The sequence below is a fragment of the Bactrocera dorsalis genome, chromosome 3, assembly GCF_023373825.1.
Source record: "Bactrocera dorsalis isolate Fly_Bdor chromosome 3, ASM2337382v1, whole genome shotgun sequence".
NCBI lineage: Eukaryota > Metazoa > Arthropoda > Insecta > Diptera > Tephritidae > Bactrocera > Bactrocera dorsalis.
Genome location: NC_064305.1, coordinates 81,150,257 through 81,177,541, shown reverse-complemented (window position 1 = coordinate 81,177,541; position 27,285 = coordinate 81,150,257). Strand labels below are relative to the sequence as shown.

At 37.3% G+C, this 27,285-nt stretch overlaps 1 protein-coding gene across 9 annotated transcripts in view; it reads right to left on the bottom strand.

Moving 5' to 3' along the window:
• LOC105230008 (kazrin) overlaps window positions 1–27,285 on the bottom strand; it is a 268,925-nt gene that overhangs the window by 206,944 nt on the left and 34,696 nt on the right. For all 9 annotated transcript variants that reach the window (XM_049450729.1, XM_049450730.1, XM_049450731.1 and 6 more), the window contains exon 2: window positions 14,395–14,439. The gene's annotated coding sequence lies outside the window, so the exon portion shown is untranslated. The remainder of the gene's footprint in view (window positions 1–14,394; window positions 14,440–27,285) is intronic.

Genomic DNA, 27,285 nt, shown 5'->3' with positions numbered 1-27,285 from the left:
AGAGAGCTGTGTGCACAATGGGTGCCGAATTCGCTAACAATGGAACAAAACCACTTTCGAATGTGACTTTCTCAGCAACACTTGGATCGTTTTAAAATGAATAAAGTGGATTTTGTGCGCAGATTCATCACTATGGATGAGACTTGGGTATATCATCATGATCCTGAATCAAAACAAGCGGCTAAATAGGTGTGTACCTGGTTGTTCGGCTTCGAATCGAGTTCGTTTCCAGAAATTGAAAAAAAGGTAAAGGTATCAGTTCTTTGGAATGCGGAAAGAATTTTGTTTGTGGTAAAACAATTAATTCTGTATATTATTGTAACCTTTTGGATCAGTTAAAGGAAACAATTCATGAAAAAAGACCCGGTTTCCAGAAGAAAAAAATCCTTTTTTATCAGTTCAATGCGCCGTGTCACAAAAACATTTTGACAATGGCTAAAATCCATGAATTAAAGTTCGAATTATTGGAGCATCCACCGCATTCACCAGATTTGGCCCCCAGCGACTTCCATTTGTTTACAGAACTCAAAAAATGTATGCGTGGCTAGCGTTTTTCATCAAATGAAGAAGTCATAACGACTGTTGAAGCGCATTTTGTAGACCTATCGGATTCTCACTTCAGGGATGGGATCCACAGATTGGAGGATGTTGGAGAAAGTGTATTAATGTTCAGAGAAATTATACTGAATAATAAAGTGTATTTTTTAACATAAAATTGTGTTTTTCTTATGAAATGACAAAACTTATTGAATAACCTGGTAATTATAATAAGTTAGTTACTTTTGCTGAATGTTAATTAGGCGGATTGCTGTTAATACAAAAGTGTTTCACTCTACGGTATACAAAACAATTAGCAAGATGTTGGTATTTTGGATTTGAATTTTAATTTTAATCCGAATTTTGGTAATAACAACTTAATTTAATTTTTTCAATTCAGTGTTGGAATTAAAATATGGAATTATCTATATTTTTGAGATTCGTGATTAAAAAATTTAATTGCCTTTTTAATGCATTGTTTGCAATATTGAACTGAAATAATACAATTACAATTATAATTCAAAAATTTAAAGCTTGATTACAGCAAGCTTTAACTTGTTAGTATGTATCCTCAATAAAAAAGATCAGTAAAAGCTGAAGTCAACATTTCAATCTAATTTAAATAGTATTTTAACTGAACTTACTTTATCCAAACAATTAGAAAATGACCGTATAGTATTTCATAGCCTAAAAACGCTAGCAATTTAAATATTTTATAAAATGTTAATTTTTCCCAGAACATTTTCGACGTCAAAACGCATTTCTAATTGCATAAATTGCCCACAGGCATGTTGCGCTGACTGGTCAAATTGCACTCGAGCTAAAATGTATAAATTTTCAAATCATTTTTTTAGCGGCCACAACAAGTGCTGGCAGAAATGGAATGCCAACAAATACATATGCATTAGAGTAATAGCAGAAAAGACAGCAACAAGAACACGCAGCGTGTATTAAATAAACGGCAAATGTATTTTATTAAGCGCTAAAGTCGAGCTTACAAAAACACACATTACAACGCGGCAATTTGTTGGCACACGAATTGTCAGCAAATACGCCAGAAACTATGCAACAAAAAGAAGACTGCCACAAGCCAGTAGTTGTTTGTGTGCTTGTGTAGTTGTTGTAAGCTGTGTGTTTATGGGCAAGTGTGAATTTAGTGCGCGTAGAAACACTGGCGAAGGAAGAGAAATATTAAATTGTCAAGTCATGTGCAATTTGCTAGGATATTGTGAAAAGGATACAACTAAATGCATTCCGCCCTCTTACAGAGAGACACAGACGCACACACACACACACACAATCACGAAGTGTTGCAGCGTCTTCGGTGAGTTGAGTTTGAGCTTGAGCTGGAGCACGGTGACAAAAACGCAAATAAAATTGAGATATATGCGCTGCCAGTTATTGTGCAAACATGAAGCGTTGCATTGGGCAGCAATACAGCGCATTCGACGAGATGATTGCTGAGCCAGCGGCAACGCGGCAACACAGCGCAACGGCGTTTGTGTGTTTGTTGTTGCGTGAAAATACTCGTAAATAAAAATCCATTTATTTATTTAGAAGTACGCCAAGCGCAAACGTGACAAACAGACTGAACGACAGGAACATAACTTAGAAGCCGCCACCGTCACCATGCCAGAGCAGAAGCTGAAGCTGAAGCAGACGCAGACGCTAGAGCGCGGAAGAATAATAAGAAGCGGATGCAAAGGCAAGCACAAGCCGGGCGAGAGCGTTGTGTGTGTGTGTTGGGCTTAAAATAAATGGCAAGCGGTGGCAGTCAGCGCAGACAGTGCGAGAAAACTTATTTAGCGCAACCACAATGGCGTTATGGCGTTGCGGCGCTGAAAAACAGCAACTTGACAAATTTATTTGCCACGCGATTTGAGTGTTGCGCCAAGGGAACGACAATGGCTGCCATAGCAGCAATGGCAATAACAGCAATTGCAGCAAAGCGTCGCGCATGCACGCCATCGCAGCTACTACCGTTATTGCTACCGTTATTGTGTGGTATGAACAAGTGTATATTAGCGCACATATGCATTTTTATTGCTTGAGCGTCGTTTGTGCGTGTATGTGCGCATGCTTAGCGTGTCTTTTCGCTAACGTCCTCGTGGCATTGCAGTGCTGCCGCTGCAAGCGAATTGAGTGTTGTATTGCATGCAACATAACTAGCATAAGTAATTTGTGCGCTAGCTGACGCGCTCGAATATGAACTCGGTCACGCACTTAATAACGGCACATACGATTGTGTTTGTTAGTGTTAGAGGAGAAGAATGCATGAAGAAGCTATACAGGTGCGAATAAAACAAGGTCTATTAAATTTTAAGTGCGTGGAGATTGAGAAACGAAGCCTGATAAGTAAAAAATTAGTAAGGAGCTCTTAAATTCCCGTTATGTAGTTACATATTCTGTGGACTGAATGCTTTTTTGTGTTACTTCACCCTGAACGGGCATCGTTATTTTTCTGCTGTTTGCAAAACACTATGATTATTGCTCGAATCGACTAATACAGCACATCCAAGGTTAAAACCTCCTACGAATATTGCTTCAAGAAAACAATAATCCAAGTCGAAGAGAAGATCTCGGAAAGTAAATAGAAAGACCACTTTCAATAACTGGTTTATTAACGGAATACCGTTTTCGAAGTGTCGATGCTTCTTAGAACGACTATCTGCCAGTATTTATACCTATAATCTTCAGGAACTGATGAAGCTCTCGGGCCTTACTTCACAAGGTGTAAAAGTTTATTTGCGGACTAATTATGTTTCTATCACATCAAATCCTCCGTACTCGTCTTCAAATCACCGAAAAGCTAAACGACGGCGGACCAACACTCTACTAAAGTTATCTACCAAATACGTAGGTTGCTTCTTTTGTTTCGGGATTAGAGATCAAAAACAAATTTTAGTCATAGAAAATCGTCTAATTATTTTTCCAAAAATTGTCTTAATTGAGATCTCTGCACTTTGGCATTCGTTGGAATCAATTATCGAAGCACTTATACCACTTTGATTGAGGCATACTTAAAACATGCATTCCAGAAGCATCAACCGCCTGTCCAGGTGTCGCGGTCTGACCATAGGGTGAGAGGTGTTAGATGTGTAGGTTTAGCTAGGCATACAGAGAGGTGGTTAGAATCATGCGGGGACTCGTTTCGTGCTGGACTTATGTTTGATATGTCAGGGTCGATTCTGTATAAATAAGACTGATACAGTATCCAAAACGAAGCTCCACAAGGGTCACTCTGGATTCCCGCGGCAACTCGAGCTCTTCGTCTACAATGGACTACCATTGACTTCAAGTACTCCATTCATTGAGGGCGAGTCGGTGAAGGTGTTTACGGCTCCACTGTGAATGGTGGTCAATGCATGTCTGAAGTTAATTTCGTTCGAAGTCTAGTCGGCCTATTGTCTTAAGTCGCCGACGTAGTTGAGGAAGAACCTGTTGATGCTCCTAGGAAGCAATTTCGCTTCAAGCAGATGACTGCAGGGATGATTTCGAAAATATTATTATATTATTGACCAACTGCCGAGAGTTTAGTCAGAATTCCCTAATTTTTAACAAAACTAAGACCATGAGTGTCTAAATATTGCCCTTTATTGCCGGTAACATGTAAAGGGTGATTTTTTAAGAGCTTGATAACTTTTTAAAAAAAAAAAACGCAAAAAATTTGCAAAATCTCATCGGTTCTTTATTTGAAACGTTAGATTGGTTCATGACATTTACTTTTTGAAGATAATTTCATTTAAATGTTGACCGCGGCTGCGTCTTAGGTGGTCCATTCGGAAAGTCCAATTTTGGGCAACTTTTTCGAGCATTTCGGCCGGAATAGCCCGAATTTCTTCGGAAATGTTGTCTTCCAAAGCTGGAATAGTTGCTGGCTTATTTCTGTAGACTTTAGATTTGACGTAGCCCCACAAAAAATAGTCTAAAGGCGTTAAATCGCATGATCTTGGTGGCCAACTTACGGGTCCATTTCTTGAGATGAATTGTTGTCCGAAGTTTTCCTTCAAAATGGCCATAGAATCGCGAGCTGTGTGGCATGTAGCGCCATCTTGTTGAAACCACATGTCAACCAAGTTCAGTTCTTCCATTTTTGGCAACAAAAAGTTTGTTAGCATCGAACGATAGCGATCGCCATTCACCGTAACGTTGCGTCCAACAGCATCTTTGAAAAAATACGGTCCAATGATTCCACCAGCGTACAAACCACACCAAACAGTGCATTTTTCGGGATGCATGGGCAGTTCTTGAACGGCTTCTGGTTGCTCTTCACCCCAAATGCGGCAATTTTGCTTATTTACGTAGCCATTCAACCAGAAATGAGCCTCATCGCTGAACAAAATTTGTCGATAAAAAAGCGGATTTTCACATTTCGAACCGAACACTGATTTTGGTAATAAAATTCAATGATTTGCAAGCGTTGCTCGTTAGTAAGTCTATTCATGATGAAATGTCAAAGCATACTGAGCATCTTTCTCTTTGACACCATGTCTGAAATCCCACGTGATCTGTCAAATACTAATGCATGAAAATCCTAACCTCAAAAAAATCACCCGTTATATATATATGCGTAACACTCAGAAGGAAATTTCGGAGACCCAATAAAGTGTATATATAAATGTAGATATATTATATGTATAAAGGTCGTTTTGGCATGTCTGTCTTTCTGTCTATCCATATATATCTGGCTCTCTGTATTTGTGCCAATATCTCGGCTTTTAAGATATATACCTGAAATTTTGCACACGTACTTTCTTGCCAAGTAGCGGCTCATTTGTCAGAACCACTATATCTAATAGCTGCCATATAAATTTATCGGTCAAAACCAAATTGTTGGATAGAAAAATTTTTTAATTGTGAAGGGTATTACAGCTTCTTTTTATGGTATATAGAAAAATTACAATTACATGATTATTTTATGATATTCAAAATTTTAGCTTCCTTTTATTTCAGTATTGTATTTTTCTAAGTTATTTTTCAACCTGGCAACGCTGTCGCCAATCGAAGTTAACGTGTTTTCACCTTTCAAAAAGAGGTCTGGAGCAATAAGACATCGAAAATGTTTATGCCTAGATATGAAACTTCATTTCCAGTCCTTTCTCAGCGCTCACCTCGTTACTGGTATGTCATTATACGTTTTCCTCTTTCCATTCTTCAATTCCAAAAACACAAGAGCTCGCAAGCAAATTCATGTCGCATCTCTCCGGTATTGACAATTTCAAAAATAATTTTATGCAGGCACGTTTTTAATAAAACTTTTCACATTTCGAATGCACAAAAGGGACAAAGCTATACAAATAACAATAACAACAACTGTTACAAGCAATACGCTGATGGTGTTTTGCCAAAACAAAACCAACAAAAGCAACAAAAAAGCGATCAAAACAATTTCGCCGCTATATACTAGGATATTCGCTTTTATTAACGCCGAAGGACAAAAACCAAAAATTTCTCTTTCCATTTGATGTCAACAAGCGCATACTAATACAGTTATGGCGCACAAGTGTTTTTTTTTTGCTTTTGTATTGGCACAGTCGGTTGCATTCAAAGTGCAATTCTTCCATTTCAATTCCCCAAATGTGCAGAGACAGCGAAAAGTGTTTACAGATATACATATCTAAGTATATATGTATGTATGAAATATAAATATATGTGAGTTTTTGTAAGCGCAGAGAGCGCCGAGCAGCTTTTCATGCGTCTACATCATGTTCCTACAGGCTGCCGAACTAATTTAATATGCCACGCGATATTTTCCACATTTTACACAATTTTCACACACACACATATTTATACTTGCGTATATTTTGTTACATGCCACTGCAAATTCTAATATATACATATAACGGGTGATTTTTTTGAGGTTAGGATTTTCATGCATTAGTATTTGACAGATCACGTGGGATTTCAGACATGGTGTCAAAGAGAAAGATGCTCAGTATGCTTTGACATTTCATCATGAATAGACTTACTAACGAGCAACGCTTGCAAATCATTGAATTTTATTACCAAAATCAGTGTTCGGTTCGAAATGTGTTTCGCGCCTTACGTCCGATTTATGGTCTACATATCATTTCTCATTTCTGGTTGAATGGCTACGTAAATAAGCAAAATTGCCGCATTTGGGGTGAAGAGCAACCAGAAGCCGTTCAAGAACTGCCCATGCATCCCGAAAAATGCACTGTTTGGTGTGGTTTGTACGCTGGTGGAATCATTGGACCGTATTTTTTCAAAGATGCTGTTGGACGCAACGTTACGGTGAATGGCGATCGCTATCGTTCGATGCTAACAAACTTTTTGTTGCCAAAAATGGAAGAACTGAACTTGGTTGACATGTGGTTTCAACAAGATGGCGCTACATGCCACACAGCTCGCGATTCTATGGCCATTTTGAGGGAAAACTTCGGACAACAATTCATCTCAAGAAATGGACCCGTAAGTTGGCCACCAAGATCATGCGATTTAACGCCTTTAGACTATTTTTTGTGGGGCTACGTCAAGTCTAAAGTCTACAGAAATAAGCCAGCAACTATTCCAGCTTTGGAAGACAACATTTCCGAAGAAATTCGGGCTATTCCGGCCGAAATGCTCGAAAAAGTTGCCCAAAATTGGACTTTCCGAATGGAGGCGTATTTAAAACCCAACCCACTTTACAAATGTCTTAGATTTAATTTTGATCTTTCCGATTAGGAATACTTTCCTTCCTCTTCGTTTACTTTCTTAACAAATTTACAACATAGATCCAAGAGAAAAATCGAAGAGTATATTAGAAAACCGATCATAAATTATGTCAACGATCCTTTAAGTTATATACTTTCCATAGTATACATAGATTCGAATACATAATTTCCGAAAAGATTCAAAGTTTCACTGGATAGCAAAAGATAGCAAAAGAGAATCAAAGCGATCCATCCTTGAGGAACACCTTCATACGAGCACATTACAATAATATACATAAAGGGTTTGAAAACGGCATATGGAATTGGCGTTGGGATCGTGAGACCACGCACCAAACTGTCAATACACAGGGCAGGTTTTCTTGAGAAATAGCTAAAGTCTAGGAAATTGGCAGATATGCAGAAATTCTTCTCAGGGGCAGACAGGAAACGGATTGTCATTCGCAGTGACAATATGCTTAATAGGGTTGTCACGGAAAATAACATTTTACTAACATGGATCATTGTGAATAGATCTATAGGTTCTATCAATGGAAAGGAGATAACCGATTTTCTACTGAATGAAGCTGCGGCAATCAGTGAGGACTTGAACCGTTCTTCGCTATGGGTCTCCATTCTTTTTGAGAGGAGTTACGGAAAGAGGAAAGGGTTAGTAAAAATCGCCCCTGGAAGTGGCCGGTCTTCTATGGGCAAGGCTATTTCTGGGATAGTTCGATTCAAAGCAGTTCAAGAAACTACCAAAACAGTTCCCAGAAACAAATTAAGGTAGATTTTATATTTTTACAGACTAAGGTGTTATCTGTACATATTACATAGGTTACTGCTTAACGGATCTGTGTCGCTTCTTAGATCAAAGAACAGAGACATTGGAATGCATACTCCCTTGTTTCCCCGCATTCGTGAGAAGCAGGAGTCAGGCCATCGAGCAAATGTATCCGATAAAAAATATATCAAAACCATTAACACAAGAGCTTTACTAATTTTGACTGAAGGCACAACAGACCACGGATCGCAGTGCATGCCTCAACTTTGAATTTATCTGTCTAATCACAAAGTTTGCTAACACAGTTCATAAACAAATGCCATACCAGAACCACCTTCTAACTTATGAAGGTTTAGAAGCTTTTAGGACCAATGTATCTTTAACACAAGGTACTCTATTAAATAGAGGGGGAATGCATCTTAAAACATAGTATCATTATATACTTATATGTAGTACTATCCTGGAGTTTGTCAAACAATCTTCTTCAGTTATTTAACAATATTTCGGTACTAATTAAAGAAGTGGCTTTTTATAAAAAAATATTTTTAGGTATCTCCAACATTTCTTTGCAGAGTCTTATATATATAAAATACTACACAATTATAGTCTTTTTAGCGCTGTAGTGTACTCGTCCCATATAAGCAACACGAGTGCTATTCCACATCGTAATCGTGCCATGTTTTACACTTCAGTAGCACCATTATCCGTTTGCCTGCCTTTAGCACATTTCATTTCCTCCGCCAGCTCATTTCATATTTTATTTGTAATAAAACGAAGCCCGTTACAAAAATATATGCGGATTTAGATATATACATGGTAGATATAAAGCCGCATTGCATGTTGTTAATGTCGACAGTTCTTCGCTCTAAAGTGTTGTTAAGATTTACGCGCCCCATCCGCTACTCATGCAATGAGGTGTGTGTGCGAGAAACTTTTTTCCGCCACAATGCTGTTTGCTATAAATCATTGCAACATTTTTACACAGTTTATTTGAGATAATTTAAAAGTAGTAGCTTTTAGCGTGAGCTAATGTGATTTAGTGTAGATTGTCATAGCATAATGTGAGTGAATAATGTAGGGCGCAATGTACTCTGCAATACATTATAAGTCCTAACCGAGGGATAATGATGAAAAAATAAGTAAAAATAGGCTAAGTTGGGGTGCAACCGAACATTTTATACTCTTGCAACTGGCAAGGATCGCAGACAGGGGAAAACTTTATATTGGGGCATATATCTCAATTTTTAATTGAGTTAAGCTTGCACGGATAGATGGACCGGCCGACAAATAGTATTAGGAGGTCTAAAAAATTATACTCTGCAACAACATGAGAGAAACAACAGGTTACAAGAGTATAATATATCACTAAAAAAAAATTTAAATAACATTTTAAATTAGGGAGGAAAAAATTAATTTTGTTCCAGTAAAATGGGGTTTCGGTTATATCAAAAAACCAGGAAACCAGAAATTATGAATTATTGAAAAATTTATTATACCTTGAATGGGATAAATTTAAGTTTGCCACTTAGCTTGTATCACCAATAAGAAACGGAGGACACCCTGTAAATGATTAACATGACGAACTGAGTTGATTTAGTCATATCTGACTGTCCGCCTCTATATACGGGCCCCAGTACCTCCACCACAGCGCTAAACTACGAACGACCAATCAAAAGCAAGTCCTTGTATCAAAACTTTTTTATTTGGCGAGATATATTTCCGAAATTGTGCACTAATTATTGTCCACGGCAATGGTAGAAACGAATAAGTTGATCTGCCGGTGAAACTGACCCATGAAAAGCTTGATGCAAATTTTTATATCTTTTTATACTATGAGAATATATATTATAGCATCGATAATACTTTTAAGGTTACAAAATTTGAAGAAAAAGTTTTGTAAGTTTAACAGTAACTGTTACTTTCATAAATATACAAAGAACAGAATATCAGAACCTACACACCAGTCCTGCTGAAGATCTGTTGACATCCTCCAAGTTTCAGGATTCTGAATGCATTAACCTCTGGTTACATGTGGAGACTAGCCTGTAGCGTTCAAGGTCTATAATGTAATATACAAGAAGAATGTTTTTTATCCTTCAAACGGAAGCTGCCGAAGAAAACAGCTTTCTTAATATGAACTACTAAGAATCCCTAAAGCCAACGAAATTGATTCGGCTTGAATATTTTGTATGTGTTATAAACGATTATAATAGTTCCTGAGGATTGTTATAGTTCCTGACGCTCATTAGACCTTAGGTCGCGGTGGAATTCTTATCTATTTATCTAACAGTTCCTGATAAAATATTTTATGAAGAGAATTGAACCAATTCCTTCCAGACAGATCGCTGAAACAATATGAGGAAGGTTCAAAAATTAGATGTATAACATCCTGTATATTAGTCGAGATTAACTTTTCACATACCGATTCAAAATAAATGTAAACAAATCTACGAAACCAAATAACCGAAATTAGTTTCACATCATTTTCGAAAACACCTCGAACATACTCATACACTACATAAATATGGACTCCCCGCGCCAGCCACGATTTCATTATTCCATTGTCCAAATATGAAAGACTTCATTACGCTTAATTATCTGAGCTGTTACCAGCTAACAGGGAACTAAATGCCAATCGTCAGACTCACACAGCCAACCATTGTGAGAGTGTGTAAATAAAACTTTTGTACAATGAGCGCATGTGAGCAGGGTATTTACATACAATAACACATACTACCGTAAGTGGCAACAAAAATTTGCGCATTAAAAGGTTCGTAACTGCAGGAAAATAACAGGATAATTACGAGCACTGAAATTGCCTACCATAAATGCGCAGTTTGTGGAAAATTTGATTGTGGCAAGTAATGACTTTCAAAAATACACACACTTCAAAAGCAACACTGCCACATGCAACAATGCCGAACGAGGCGCCAACATGCACACAATGACAGAAAATGTTACAGGGAGTGGGTGTGGAGAAAGCTAATGTGCTTGCATTTGAACTTATTGAGAGCTGACAAATGGTCCGTGTGGGTTCAAGGATCGCCGGCAATAGCCAATCTGTCACACACACATATACATAGATACACATATATGTATGTCTCATTTTCCAAGATGCGCCCCCTCTCACAATGCCACAAGCGGCGCCCAAACAATGCGGCTCGTTGTTAATCATAGAGAAATTCATCATCAAATAGAGTTGAACAGCAGCGTGGCCAAACGAAGTTGCGTTAAATCAATTCAAAGCAATTAAAATGTGAACGCGTGGCAAGGATAATGACTAAGAGCCCAGCAGTCGTTGCAATATTTCGAGCAAATATTTCATGAACGCAACACTGTGAGGGCATATGTTGCATGTACCCATACATATACACACAACTTACTCATACCCATACATGCGACATACGCACACATATGCATGCAACATACCCATACACATATACATACAACATACGCATACACGTATACATACAACATACAAAATTTACGTACGTTGCACGCACTTTTGCACATTTATTTATGTTGCATGGGCGCTGTGCTTACTGAGCTGGCATGGCGACGCCTTACGCAAAGGCAGACGGACGTTTTGGTTATTCAAATGCAGCAATGCATTTCAATAGCAGTAGCAGCAGGCAACGACAACAACAACAAGAATGTCAGCAATCAACAACAACAACAACAGCTGTAATGAAGTGTGCATGTCGCTGTTGGTTGTTTTCATGCTGCCCACATTGTTGTTGCTCTATTGCGGCATATGCAGGCAGCACTGTGCAGTCAGCAGCAGCAGGAGCGTGTGCAGCGGCAGCGGCAGCATCACATAATTTGCATGTTTATTGAATTTTACAATTTTAATTCAATTTTACATTTTAATTTCACTTTGTTTTGGGCCAAATGCGCAAGGGCGATATGCTCAACCGAATTTATTGCAGGTGAATAATGAATAAGCACATATTTATGCATATAAAACTCAGTTGTGATACATATAGTACAAACGGATACTCATATATTTATTACTTTATGTATGTGCTGTAACTTAAATTATTAAAATCCATACATTTTTGTATTATATATTATTTAAATGCCGTTAAATTGAATATTAATGTCGAAATATTAAATCTGCATTGGCGCATGTAAGCGCGCTTAAACACATGTCCAATTTATGCTCACATTGTCGAAAATGTAAATTTAAAAATTTCTATTTTTTGGATTGAAAAGTATGAAATTTAGTTTTTAAATTTAACATGGAGTTCCAATTTAAAAGTTTTGTTAAGGAGCTTCAGTTACGACTTTAAACCTACCTTTAACCACCGTTCACTAATACATATGTGACTGACAACTAAATATACATAAACAATATAATATTTGATAGATCACGAGTTAGTCGCGTCAAGCGAACACCGTGGAGAGTCAATTCGGCGGCGTTCGCAGCAACTCTGATTGGCATATGAAACGACTTGGCGCATTTTACGCCGAGATCTTAAACTGAAAATGTACAAAATATAGCTTGTGCGAGAACCGAAGCCGCTCGACTTTCCAAAGCCACATCGCTTCAGTGAATGGTTACTGAAAAGTTCCAAAAAGATCTGATGTCGAGCCAAGTTTTTTTCTGCGATGAGGCCCATTTCTAGCTCAATGTGTATGAAGGGCAACCTGAAGAGATTCAAGAGCTTTCATTTTATCGAGAAAAATCAACAGTTTGGTGCATATTTCTTTAAAAGTGATGACTATGAGAACGTGACCGTTAATAGCGACCGTTATCGCACCATGAGAACCGACTATTTGATGCCTGAAATTGAAGCTCGTGATCTCGGCGACATTTAGTTTCAACAAGACGGTGCCACTGTCCACTCATAACATCAATCTATGGATTTTTTGAAATAACACTTCATTGAGCAGATAATTTCCCGTTTTTGGGTGGTCGATTTTCCACAAAAATTGCACCATTAGACTTTTTCCTATGGAGATATGTATGTGAAGTCCAAAATCTCAAACTCAGCGTATGGACTATCTGAGACGTAGGCGCGGTCAACAATTGAAAGAGATAATCTCCATTACAGTTAAAGTTTCTGTGTTTTTTCTTAAAAAAAAAGTTAGTAACCTCGAAATTTATCACCCATTATAAATAATATGAAACCCCCAAATTATATGATGACAAATGATCGACTTTTGAAACTAACCTCATTGACCTTGCCGAGGGGCAATAACTTCATAAAAAGTCATTGATCCCGCTAAGTATCACTGACTACGACAGAGGTTATTGTTTTCGCTACGAGTTATTGACTTCGCTAAAGATCTTTGACTCCGCTAAAAGTTATTGGTCAAAAAACTCGGCTCAAGGCCAAAACATGGAATTAAAGTAGATCAAGTAGTCATGCCATGTAAAACTTGAAGTCAAACTAATACCAAACGAGCTAAAGCCAGGCAGGCGCAGTAATGTTACAATTAAGGTAAGGTTCAAACGAGGTCAAATTTATGTCTCCCACACAAACCATTTCAAATTATACCATATTATTCCCTTTACAATGTGTGAATCAATATCATAGAAGATTTCACTTACCTTAGCGCAAATAATATCAAAACTTGTCTAGAATTTGTCGAAAACAAGCTAGACCGTTTAAACACTCCAAATACCTAAAAAATAGGTTTTAATGCCTATGGGAGACTTTATACCGAAAATAACTGTTAATTTGTAAGATTCCTATCAAAGTTAAATTTGATCAGAATGCGGTCTTATATATTTTTAATAATATTACTTCGTGAATTTTAAGGATTTCTTGCCATATTCTTTAAATGAAGTTGGAAATGTATATCCATAGAGAGAATTCATTCAAAATAGCCTTACAAACTAATGAACTATACATAAGCTAACAGTCGAGTCGAGAAGATATGTTACGATCTTACAATCGACGACAGCTTCTCTGCGACAACGAGGTCCTTCTGGTCTAGAAGAGAACGTAGAATATCTACTGAACTGCTTGTAACGTAAAGCGGACACATCCAGGTACTTTTGTCAAGACTTTGTTAAACATTTCGACAAGTATACCTTCAGCGAACCAGGATACATAGGTGATGCTGACATTAGCCGCCTTTACAAATTTGTGATCGACTAAAAGCGCTTTGTCGGTTTATGACCTTCTTTATGATCAATTTTATAAAAGTGATAAGTCCTACAACATACCAAGTCATATCCTTATTAGGATCAATAATTTAACACAACTTAAGCCAGTTTAGTCCCATTTTGAAAATATTTATATCGAGTAGACGAAATGACAGAAAATATAACTCTAAGCTGTTGTGTATCTTGTGAGGTATGTCTCCTTAAAGTTGTATTATGTCTTTCATACAGTTTATGAACAGAAATACAAGAAGAACTTCTATGTCATTAAATTCGAAATCGGAAAATATTAAACCACAACTTACTGGTGTCGTGTTCGTTGATTTCAAAGCAAATCTTCTTGTCGTTTTCTGGAAAAAAAGATAAATATACATAAATAAATTTAAATTTTATTTCAATGTAGATTTCAATAACTAAATATCTAAAATTTATTCAATTATATGACTTAGATGTGGATCGATCGATTTACTTTAAAAACTAAATTTATTTCAAATATCATATGTTAGATTAGGTTTTTAGAAAATATAGCTAATGTTTTAATAAGTGGAGTTCAGATAAGAGTTATTATCGATGTTAATATGATTGACAGACCCTTGAAAGAAATCTTTTAAAACTCATAAGTTCTAAGTATGCAACATAAGATCGTAACAATTTAATTCAGTGGTTTTTTTTTCAGCTGGGAATCGCCGAAGCTGGGCCACAATTGGTAGCCTTTTGGCCCAGATCGATCACACGATATGTAGTGATCTCTTTGCCCTAACTAGGGCTAAGCCGCTCCCTAGTTATGGGGCTTTTAACAGTCCATTACCCAATCGGCGTTCATGCTGTAATGTTGGAAATATTTTCAGACGCCATCTGCGGACGCTGTATGGAAGAAGATGAGATGGAAACAACTCAACACTTCCGTCTTGACTGTCCCGCGTTCGGAAGGTCAAGACTCAAACAGTTTGGAGCGCATACCTTCAGGCATCCCACCGATCTGCCGGGAGTGGAAATTAAATGCCTCTGCAAATTTGTATTGGCTACAAAGCGCATATAACTTCGAACACAGGAGTTCTTCTTTTATATGGCTTCACAAAGCACTACATATACTAGTCCTCGTGTGATCTCTCTAGATCAGTGTTATAACCTAACCTAACCCTAATTCCCTGAATTCTTGATAAACAAGAACATATGTATATAATCCTATAGAGTCGGGAGTCCATCAATAATCAGCAACGGCTTTTCCAAACAGTTCTCAGCCATTGTCAAGTATATTATAGACTACAGCTTAAGTTTAGTCTAGTTTCAACGAACACAGCTCTAATATTTCGGAGACCAGTTCTGCGTAGTAGTAAAGTTCACACGGAGAGCACTAACTACTATATAGTACTAGAAAAAACTAATATGGAAACGGCTGCAACAAAAGCTGTCTTTAATTTCATAATCCGGAACGCATACAAACCTATAATGTGCGATATAAACTAAGCTTAACAATTCCTTTCTTATTAAAATTTTATTAAAGTAGTCCCCTTCCAACTTTATGCACCAAAAAAACCTTTAAAGTTCATTCATTCCTCTGCACACAAAACCGCACCAATTAAACTTCGTTAAGCCTACACAACTCGGCCCGCATGTGCTTAAGCTTCGGATCTGCAACACCTGTTACTCGCTGGCATAAATTAACATTAAGCTTTTGCATTCAAATCTAAATCTACTCCACTGCCAACGACAATGACTATCGATTTTCCCGGAGAATATAAAATATTCACAAAAAAAAGAAAAAACAACAAAAATAAGAAAAGAAAAGGTAAAAAATATGGGACAAGCAAAAGGAGGAAGTAAATAATAAAAGTACTATTGCCACACGGCGTCGAACAGAAGTGATTATGTTGTAGTTTTCAACTTCCCTCCGGACGCTGATGATTGCTAATATAAAATGCGCGCAATGCAAGATGCCAGAGAGCAAAGTAAGAGGAGCCGAGGCGATAGCGTGCCACAAAACGCCCCAAGCATTCAAAAAAATATAAAGGAATCATATATTTTGCATAAAAATGTGTGTATGTGTGAGAAGGAACTTAGTGGGGATATCAAGAGAACACAAGTAACTCGCGACCAAAGCAATAGGGTGGCAATCGTAAGGGAAAACAAGCGTGTGAAGCATAACTTGAGGAGCAGCGTGGCAACAGGCGGCATGCAGCATGTGTAAACTCAAGAAAAAACTGGCGGAATTTTATAAGCTGGGCGGCTGATTTTCCAGCTGTTGCCTACTAAATTTACTAACAACAAAATTTTAAATGGCGTTTGTGTGTGAGTAGACTCAGGAACCGACGCGTTGTTATGCAAAAGCCGCGCATAGGGCACTGACACACCCAACTTTTTACCACGCCGCCGCACAGTGTGAGATTTAGTCAATCTAGCATCTCAAAATTAATTTTTATATGAAGTTGTAGAGATATGAACTTGAAATTTGGCACGATCGTTAAGGAGATTATAAGCTTCAATATGGTGTTAGACAACTAGTTCCAACTAGTGTCAAAGGGGACTAGTTCCGAACTATCCTCAAAAACACTAGTTGGGGACAATTTTTTTTACACATTTATATTCAAAATTTCTTCTTTTTTTCTCTTCTAACTAAAACCTGATTTTGAAACTAAAACTTGTCGATATATTGATATAAGCACCCACATACAACCATTTCTATAAAATTCTTCAAGTTTCGAACTTTAGTTTTCGATGATTTTTGCAAATGAGAAAAATAAAAAAAACTAAAACATTCAACGAAAGTTCTTAAAAGAATGGAAAATATTCAAAATAAGATATTAATCAAAAACCAAAATAAAGAAATTATATACAAATTATACAAAAGTAAAAAGCGAAAAGTAGAAATAAAAAAAATAAGGAATTTGTACAAAAATAAAAATTCCAGAGAGCTGCAAGCAAAGTTTTTTATGCTAAATCATAATCATAATCAAATTCATCATTTAGTTGGGTGTCAGACAGAAGTGCAATGACCTCAGAAGGTAAAGTAGAACGCTTGGTTTTTGGGTGCAAACGTAAACTTGCAATCAAAGGGTCTGACGTGATAAGCAACCTTTGCAATAAATCTATGTTGGTGTCAACTCGGGACGTTTTTCTTGTGAACAGTTCGCGATACTATCTCGACTCTTTATTGCGTGCTTTTTGCGCTTCTTCAAAAAAGTTTCCTATGGGAAGAATGCATGAAGAAATGATAGCTCCTCCAACAATATTTTGTGGAGAGCTACTGGCATATAGTACCAAGGATATAAACTCAAATAAAGCTCTCTTGTTTCTGACGTAAAATTTTGGAACGCATCTATATTAATAAAATAGCCGCTGTTTATGCAAATAAGTATTACTCGATACCGCTTGATGTATACCTGTAATATCCGATGTTTTTTCTGCTTCTTTGAAAAATCTTCTGGCCGTATTGCCATCATTTGTGTTTCCTGTTTTCTGTTTCGGCATATCCACAAGAAGACCCATTTCGTTCCTAAACCTGTCTTGTATTTTTTTCTTCCTTCTTGCAACGCTCTCCTTATTTTCATCGCCTGATACGTACCATTTTTCTATTTCCAATCGGTAAGAAATGTGCAACAAGCACTCCATAAACCTTATGTAGACATGTAGAGGTGAAAGACCAACAGCAAGCATATTTTCATCGATTTCGCGCTGTGATAAGGCATTCATCTCATTCATAGTTCCGCGTTGAGGTATTTGTTTGAAGCTGATGGTGCGTGCTCAAGAGCAAAATCAATAGCAGAAATTTTTGAACTTAGCCAAATAGCATTGTCATGCATAAATCTTGCTTTATGACGGTGAGATTTGCTCCATCGCGATTGAAATTAGAAGCAAAGCTTTTTTATACGATCTTTAACTTTGGTATCGTCAACATCTGGTCCAAAAATTGATATAACGCGCTTTTCGACCGCTTCTGTTTTTTTGCTTTTCACCTTGCTCAACCAAATCCAAAATAGCTCCTCTCGCGATATTTCACTCATACTAAAAAAAGGCAAAAAATGGGCAGGATTTTATTTTTTAAATTTGTTTTGGGTACATTAACAAAGGTTCTGCTGGCATTCCCATCGCGGAACTCCGTGGGACTTGGAAGTTCTAGTCTATCAAATATTTGAAAACTTTAAAATTAGTCTTACCTTTCAGGTGGTTATAAAACAATTTTTTCAAAATACTTGAGTGCAAAAAGAATTTTGTATAAAACAAAAACTTTAAGTTTAAGTAATAACCTTCAATACAAAAGATATTTTAGGCCAAAAAAACCACTCACAACTTCGACCTGATCATTCAAACTTTTGTGATCAATGCAAGCTTGCAAATCAATTGTAGCATGCTATGCAATTGCACGTGTTTGATAGCTGTTATCACAGCAATAACATTTTTTTATTCTCTTTTGTGTTTGTTTGCGTAACAATTGAGGTCTCTTCTCACGTAAAAAAAAATATGAGCGAGTTACGAAAACATTTTTTTTTTTGAATTTCGAGATGCTAGATTGACTAAATCTCACACTGTGCGCCGCCTTTTCGCACGCTTTTGTCATACATCAGCATGGTATAGCACAGCATAGCATAGCAAAGCACAGCTTAGTTTGTCTGTCAGTTGTTGACGCCAAAAACGCCCATTGCGCCATATAAAATTGAGTGGGGTATACATACTTATGTGTAAGTATGTTATTTGCACCGCCTTTCGATATTATTTTATGAAGTTCCTTCCTATTTCCGTTATGCGAGCAAGCTGCTGTACACGGTTCACCACCGACAGACTGCGCGAACTCACACACAGCCACTTACATAAACAAACGTGCATAAACACATATTTATTACGCTTCTGAAGGTGTATTATTGTACCAGCGTATCCTTTTGCCTTTGGTTATAAAATGCTTTTGTCTGCGCTGCCATCGAACTACACATTCTGCGCCAAAGTTCAGTCAAGTCAGCCTTCAGCGTGCACAATTTGATATGCCCCCGTCTAATGGCATTGTTGTTGATGGGCGCTATACTTTCTGCGTTTGCTTCATAGAAAATTATATCGCTCGTTGTTGGTTGTTGTGTGTAACCATATACAAACATTCCTCTTAGCGGCCTTACATATGTATACATAAACACACTAGCGAAGTAATATGCATGCGAAAGGATGCTTTGGTGTCCTGGCCGCGTGCTTTTAATAATCATATTGAATTTCCTTGCTTTTATTGTTGTTGCTACGCGTTTTTGTTCCATTTTGTATCTATCTTGAGTGTTCGTGGGAATATTACGGTACTCAAGTGGCGCTCTGAGACACGCGTGCCTTAACCTTAAAAATTATGTAAGTTTTTGACAGCACGAAAAATTAATATGGCTGTGTACGCGTTGAGCAATACCGACAGCTCCGTCAAATACCAAATGATACCAAATGAGGTTTCAGACAAGGTGACTCCATATCGTGCGACTTTTTCAATATATCGCTGAAGAAAATAATTCGAGCTGCAGAGCTGAACCGAGAAGGCATAATTTTTTATAAGAGTATACAGCTGTTGACGTACACCGATGATACTGATCATGGGTTTGGTAGCGAACGAGGACAAGACGAAACATCTCCTGTCATCAAACAAACAGTCGCCGCAGTGGCGACATGGCCCCCACGTCACGTCAACATCTGATGGGTCGACGTTACGAGTTTTCGAAAGAAAGATTCTGTGGAAGATTATGATCATTTGCGCACTGGCAGCTGCAATATCTGATTCGATGGACCGATAAGCTGTATGAGATATACGACGACATTAAAATAGTACAGCGATCTGATATTATCGGGTAGTCGAAAAAGTCTTATCTTAGTCTTGCTTAATTTTGGCTTCAAAAAGTAGGTCGTAGAGGTTATGTACAAACATCGATAAAAAACGGATTCTACTTGAACAGCTCTCATAAATAAAAAAGCCTTGAGCCTGCCACAAATTTGTTGAAGCACTCGATATAATTTCAGACGATTTCGACAGGTTATCCAAAAAAATACGTATGACCTCCAATATGTTTCAATCTCAATCTTACCATAGCTAGACAATAGAGAAGAAAGTGTCACCTCACATTCCTGAAAAATACTTTAACAGTTGCGTCCAATCAAAATTTCAATCTTGCCGTATGCACGTCTATTGGACAACGTGCAGTGAAAACACCTACGATTGCGGTCAGAGGAACCTAACTGAGAGCAAGTAGTTTATTTAGTCTTCTGAAATTTGCCTTAGCCCAGAAGAATCTTGCAGTCACACAGGAGCTAGCTGTTGAATAGCGCCTAGAAAGCTCTCGCGTAGTCCGAAGGTTCAACGCTGGGACACAAGAGGCCAACGAAAAGCCAACTCATTCTCAATACGAAGTAATCTAGACAAGGGTTCCCTTTCTTGCGAGCTCATCGTCTTTGCAGTTACCAACAATAACGCAATGATTCAGACAATGAAATAGCTTGATGTTATCGATAATTAAGGCAAATACCCTTAGACAAACTTAGAGCGCATAGTGGATGAGCTTCTTATCATTTTTTCACTTTGTAAGTTGTCGACTGTACAAACCTAGTTCTGATACTAGAACGTGTTAGAACGGATATAATGAGCGACATATAAACATTTAGTTTATTCGTCAATATAGCAGGAGAACTTAATGCGACTCTGTCGAAAGTAGCTTCTGTGGAGAAGATCTCTCCTCAAAATTTCCTCCATGACATAACATTACAAGTATTCTAACCATACGTTTCTGGGTAATATTACTTTATAAAGGACCCTTAGGTAAAAATGCATTTTCTATAAGGTATTTTTATTATCACTTATTTCCTTTAACCTCACTATATAACGGGTTTTTCAATAGGTACGCTACAAAAGTAGACCGATAGGGACAGCAAACGACCTATATTTTTTAAGCTCTTTTGAAATTTCTCTTTTTTAAGGTTTGCTATTTCATCATGGAAAGATTCACGATCCAACTACAAGTCGAAATTATTAAAATTTTCTACCGAAATTCAGAGTCAGTGGCCTCAACGATACGTCCATTTTATTGTCGTCATAATCATCGTGTCAGATCTACAATCCATCAGCTGGTGGAAAAATTTGAATCCACAGGCACAGGTCAAAATGTTCCCCTGCCAGTAAGACAAAGAAGTGCCCATAGTGTCGAGAATATTGCTGCCGCTAGCGCATCAATTGAGGAAGACCTAAATCAGTTCCTCACACGTCGTTCTCAAGCGTTGAGCATCTCTGTGACGTCGCTGTGGCGAATTTTGCAAAAAGATCTTGGTCTACAAGACCAAATTGACGCAAGAATTGAAGCCGCTTTACCACCAGAATCGTCGTATGCTCATTAATTGGACTGAGCACCAACTTAAAAATGATACGGATTTTCATCGTAAAGCGATTAGGCTCCTTTCTGGCTGAATAACTTCGTCAATAAGCAAAGTATGCGTTATAGGTCAGGCAGAACAGATCCCACATACATCCCAAAAAAATTACGGTTTGGTGTGGTTTATGGGCCGGCGACGTCATTAGGACGTACTACTTCCGTGATGATGAAGACCGGCACGTTACCGTGAATGGGAATCGCTACCACTCAATGATAACCGAATATTTTTGTCCCAAATTGGATGGCATGGACTTGAATAATATGTGGTTCTAACCCGACGGCTCCACAAGCCACACAGCGAATGTCACGATCAATTTATTGAAAACCAAGTTTGGTGAACGTGTTATCGCCGCCTCGGTCGTGCGATTTGACGCCGTTAGACTATTTCTTGTGGGGCTATTTCAAGTCCGTGGTCTATGTCAACAAGCCAGCGATGATTGATGACCTTTTTTGGAATATCGAACGTGAAATTGCAGCAGTATCATCGAATTTATACTTGAAAACCGTCAAAAATTGGGTTCAGCGTCTGAACTACTGCAAGCGTGCCCGTGGTGGTAATACAGAAGAAACTGAGTTCCATAAATAATGAGATCGGATTTTAATTCACATTCATGCTATTTCATTTCCCCAAATCGAAATAAAGAAGTAATTAATTTCGCCGTTATTTGCACTTAGGTGGGTCAGCCTTTGTAAGTTTCCAAAATTGGTTATTTATTTGACTCATACTGTGACACTAATACACTTTTAAGTGATAAATTTTCCTTTGTTTTTTAATTCTCCTTGTATTGTTTACCCAAAAATTTATTAGGATTATTTGCTGGATATTTTGCTCCACAGTTCGCTTTTTCTATCACCATTCGTCACTATATAAATATAATTCTCTCTCTCCCTCTCTCTCTCTCTGTGCCAGTATTCTTATTCAATAAGTACTTATTTACCGTTTTTTCCTCAAAACGTTCCCGAAATTTCAGTCGTATTTGTTTCTAAACAAAATATGGAAATTTTCCTTATTTGCTTGCTGCGCCAAAGGGAGCTCGGTAAGTGCGTTATGTGGACAATATCAAAAGGAAATTGCGTAAATTTACATAGTAAGGCGGTGGTTTGGCGCAATTACTTAAAATATCAAATTCCATCGGCCGAAAGCCAAGCGGCAGCACTTGTCCCACTTTCCATGCGTAAATACATACATACATCCTCTGTATTGAGCTGCCAAAAATGTTTGCTTTTCCTCTTCGACATTATGCTGTGGCGCACAATTATGCCGCGGCTACGAACTTTATGCAGTCGCGGCTTATTTATATTCCCATCAATTCGCGTGTATTTTTTTGGGCATTTAGGCAATGAAGGCAATTTGTTGGGCATAATCACTGATTACGCGACCGTTTACTGGCTTTATTGTATAGCGTTTGCGATAAGTGGCAAAACGTTTTCACAACTTTTTAGAAGATCATTGAGATATTGGTCGCTTTTTAGGCAGTGATTATCACAATGAAGGAGGAATTGTCGATTAAGTGTTTAGAGTTCAATAAATTTGCAAATAAAGTGGATAAGATGCAAAACGAGAAAGGAAATATGGTTTGGAAACGAGATAACGGTAATAAGACAAGGTAGCAATGGAATGTGAATCACAGGTAACGTATGACTACTGAAGACTGACGTAGCAAGCAAAATACGGGAAATGGCCGTATAGAAATTATGACGCGTATTACTAAGGCTGTATGTAAAAAGTTACTTAAAACGACAAAGGTTTTATGTCCGCACAAACCAAATTTCGAGAACGATATATGAATAGTAGGTTGCAAGTATGTAACCCTTGACAAGTGACATGTGACTATTTCTGGTAAACCCGAGAAATCGTCGATATAGTGAGACTTGTTTTGCATTTAGTCAGCAGGTTTAGAAATGTGTAGAAAATACATGTCAACCTACAACACAGAATCGATTCATATACATATGTATATGGTTATACTAATGTTATACAATCTGAACCGATCGAAGTTCAGCAGTTCATCAACAGCTTTGAAGAAGCTGTTTATCAATTTTGTTGAAGCAAAGGTTAACTTAGTAAGGGTTGAAAATTTAGCACTAGACAAATATGCAAATGATATAGAGTGCCACAAGTAGATCTAAGAATCGATAATCTTCTTCTTCTTTGGCGGTTTGGCCGTTGGTCGGTCTGGGGCCACCAGTTGCTTTTATTCTTTGCGGGGTCACTGCGGTTGTAGAACCCAAGTTCAGATCGATCGCTATGCACTTGGTATTTCTATTGGATTTCTGGGCGCCCTTGCTGCCATTTTCCACTCATGGATCTTGAATCGAAGGAGCTTTTCGCTGGAGTATCATCTTCTAAGATATATGTAGTCTAATCCGCGTTTTCGTTGAATTTTTATGCGCTTATATCCATGTCGACGTGGGGCTCATACAGTTCATAGTTCAAAATTCTTAGATATTCATAATCACACGGATTGCTCCTAGGATCTAGCGAAGAACAGTTCTTTCGAATGTTCCAAGTGCTTTCCTATCTCTGTTCGTCTGTGTTTTAGAAAGTAATATTTGTTCGTCGGAAGTGAGATCTGCTTCTAAATTGCCTACAGATCCCAAAGTAGCACCTATAGTTGGAATTTATGCTTATTCCAAGACTTACAAAGTCCTTAACTTTTTCAAATGTATAGCTGCCACCAACGACGTAGTTCCAAGATATATGAACTCTAGGTACTTTGACTTGTTGTCAGATAAGTTGTTAAGGCCTACAATGTCAATATCATTTGCGTACCCCGGTATCATCGTAACCACTTTTAGAACAGACATTGCGACTGCAATTCATATAAGGGCACGAACCACTTTTTCCAGAATTATATTGAAAAAAAAACGCAAGATCCTGCCAAAAACCTTGTTTGGTAACGAACGGCTTGGAGAGACTTTCCTATTTCAACGGAACTGATGGTGGATTTGGAAGGTCTGAAACCACTATACCTTAAGGTCCAATCAATTGATATACAATACTTATGTTTACGTCACACAATAATGGAGTTAGAACGTTATAAACAATGTTCAAAAAGTTAATTCCGCGATATTTAGCGCAGATCCATCTGATCTTGATATTCGAAACCGTTATATACAATTATAGTTTTCTCTCGCGCTAGAATTACAACTGAATTTAAAAATAAACTTGAGACCGTACTAGTATTTATATGGTATGTGACAGATGACAACTGACAAATCGAAGTAAATTTTACTAAACTCTGTCAAAATATGAATGAACAATACAACAATTTTCGAATAAAAAACAATAGTCATGATAAGAGAAGACAGATAAATTCTGACAGATGGTGACTGATGACAAGTGACAACTAACAACTGATGGAAATATAACTAATTTATCAATTTTCTTAACATAACAAAATAATGAAATAATAATTGGGAATAGCGCGGGAAAAGAAGTGTACATGACAAGTGACAGATACCTTAACTTAAGTTGAGATTGAGAGGCACAATAAAGTCTAGTATTTAGACAATGTACTGGTACAATACGAATATGATTAAAATACACAATACTAAATTAAAATGGGTGAATGGTGCGTTAGAAAAAGGTGTTTAAGTTTCTTTTTTTGAAAAATTTAAATGGCTTTGAAAATAAGAAAAATACTTTACAGTTTTAACATCTAAAACATTTAGTATCTTACATAAGTACGATGGCTAACCAAACCTTGACTTAAATTCACAAAATTTCAATTAAAAATCCTACCAACTTTGTGAATTTCTGCCAACTTCTCAAAAGCAAAAAGAAAGGCTTCCACCCACAGAAACCCGATTAATTGTTGATTAATGTCATTTTCATTTTTACCTGACCGAAGGTCAAAATAATCAAACGGCCGCACACCGACATTTCCTACCCTTAGCCTCAATTATGCAGCTATCATTCCCAGAAGATTAATAAAATATTTAACTCTTGCGCTTGCTCGCCTTGTAAACGCAAAATATCAAATTAAAATACATACAAACAAATTAAGCTGCATGCCACAAATTTATTATTTTATTTTCGTTGCTTTTATATACATACATACATATATTTTTTTGCGAAAACGCAGACGAAAGGGTAAAACGCAGCAATAAATTACAAGCGTAACCCCAACCCCACCCTCTCGGGCAGCATTCTCGCCACCAGAGATAAAGAGATGTTTAACTCCTCTCTCACTGGAAGTGAGAGAACAATTGCTAAACGTCAAAACCTACTGAACTTTGACAGCTAATCGAGTTCAGTAGGTTTTGACGTTTATCAATTGGAAACGAGCGATGGCCAGATTGAAATCTTACCAAAAAAATATGTAAACGGAGGGATTTGTTGCATCGTTTAAGACCACTTATAAAAATGAAAAACAATGAAAATTAAATAAATTTGTGAAATTTAAAGGTATTTGATGAAAGGTTTTGTAATTTGAGGCATCATAGTATTGTTTTCAATGGACAATGATTAAAAACATTTAATGATTGAGAGCTAACAGGATTAAATTCTTTTATTGGGTATTGAAAGGTCAAAATTCAGTACTTGTAATATACATTAAAAAGATTTAAATAGTTTCTCCATATAATAAATAACCACTACATAGTAATTTTTATTCGTACCTCGCCACAGTGCGTTGGAGCGCGCGTGTGCCGGCGCATAGTCGAATAAATACTTTATTGTCTAATCGGTATTTCAGGTTGGCACAGCTCAATCAACACCTACATGCATAACAAACTGCACTAACACACACAGACACCTGCACCGACACACACACACAGACACGCTGTGTGGCAGTAAATGAAAATATGCAGCGTGTAATGAAAATGAAGAACTAACACAGCAATACACAGTTTTTCACTTCGTAAATTTTTTAGAATTTTCATTGTTGTTTTTGTTGGCTGATTCGTTGTGGTTTGAAGCGTGGTTGTGTGGTGTCGATGGAGAATTTTCGTTAGAAAGTCATTAACACGCAACCCATTACTCGGTTACTACGTTCGTGTACTGTATATTTTATGCACAGTTGCTTTTTATGCGTAAGTATATGTGTATGTCTGTATTCCTTTTATTTTTTGTTGCCTTTTGTAACATTTTTATAAAATAATTTTGCTGAAAATTGAGTTGGTTGTGGTTAGTTGCTCGGTTGTTTGCTGGCTTACAGCTACAACTACTTGTGTTGTTATTGTTGCTGAAGGACAACATGTTTCAGCGAATTTGTTTTTATTCGAATTTAATATAAAATACTCGTCTAGGTAGTTTACGGTGTTCGACAAGAAAATAGGGGCGAACATATTTGTGGTGTGTTTCATGCACAACAACAACCGCGAGTGTTAGGGTGTAATATAATTGTTGTTTAGATGTATGTTTATATATCTATATATATATATATGTAAGAGTCGTTAGTTTCTGCGTTTAATTAGTTTTTTGCTAGCAACCTTACCTGGCAACTGACAGCTAAACTACTGTAAGTTATTTTACCACAAACCAACCCAGTAGGAAATTATATTCGAACTTTTCATCTTGCGTTTCGAATCATATTCAACAAGTTGGTACAAGCTAATACACCTCTACCCAGGAAATAACCTTTAGTATTAACAGAAGGGTTTTATTTTGACTAAAGCATCAGGATTTGAAAGTTTGTATGCCAATTTTTGGTCCCCTCAACTTACTCAGAAACAAGTAAGGCTAGAGAGTTAAAATGTCATCAATCGTTTTCTTGCACATTGAAAACAATATTTTTCACCACTATCTGAGACTCCTTAGAATTTTTATTTAATTACCAGTATATCTCCGATTTACCTAGCGTTGGAGAGTAGCGAATC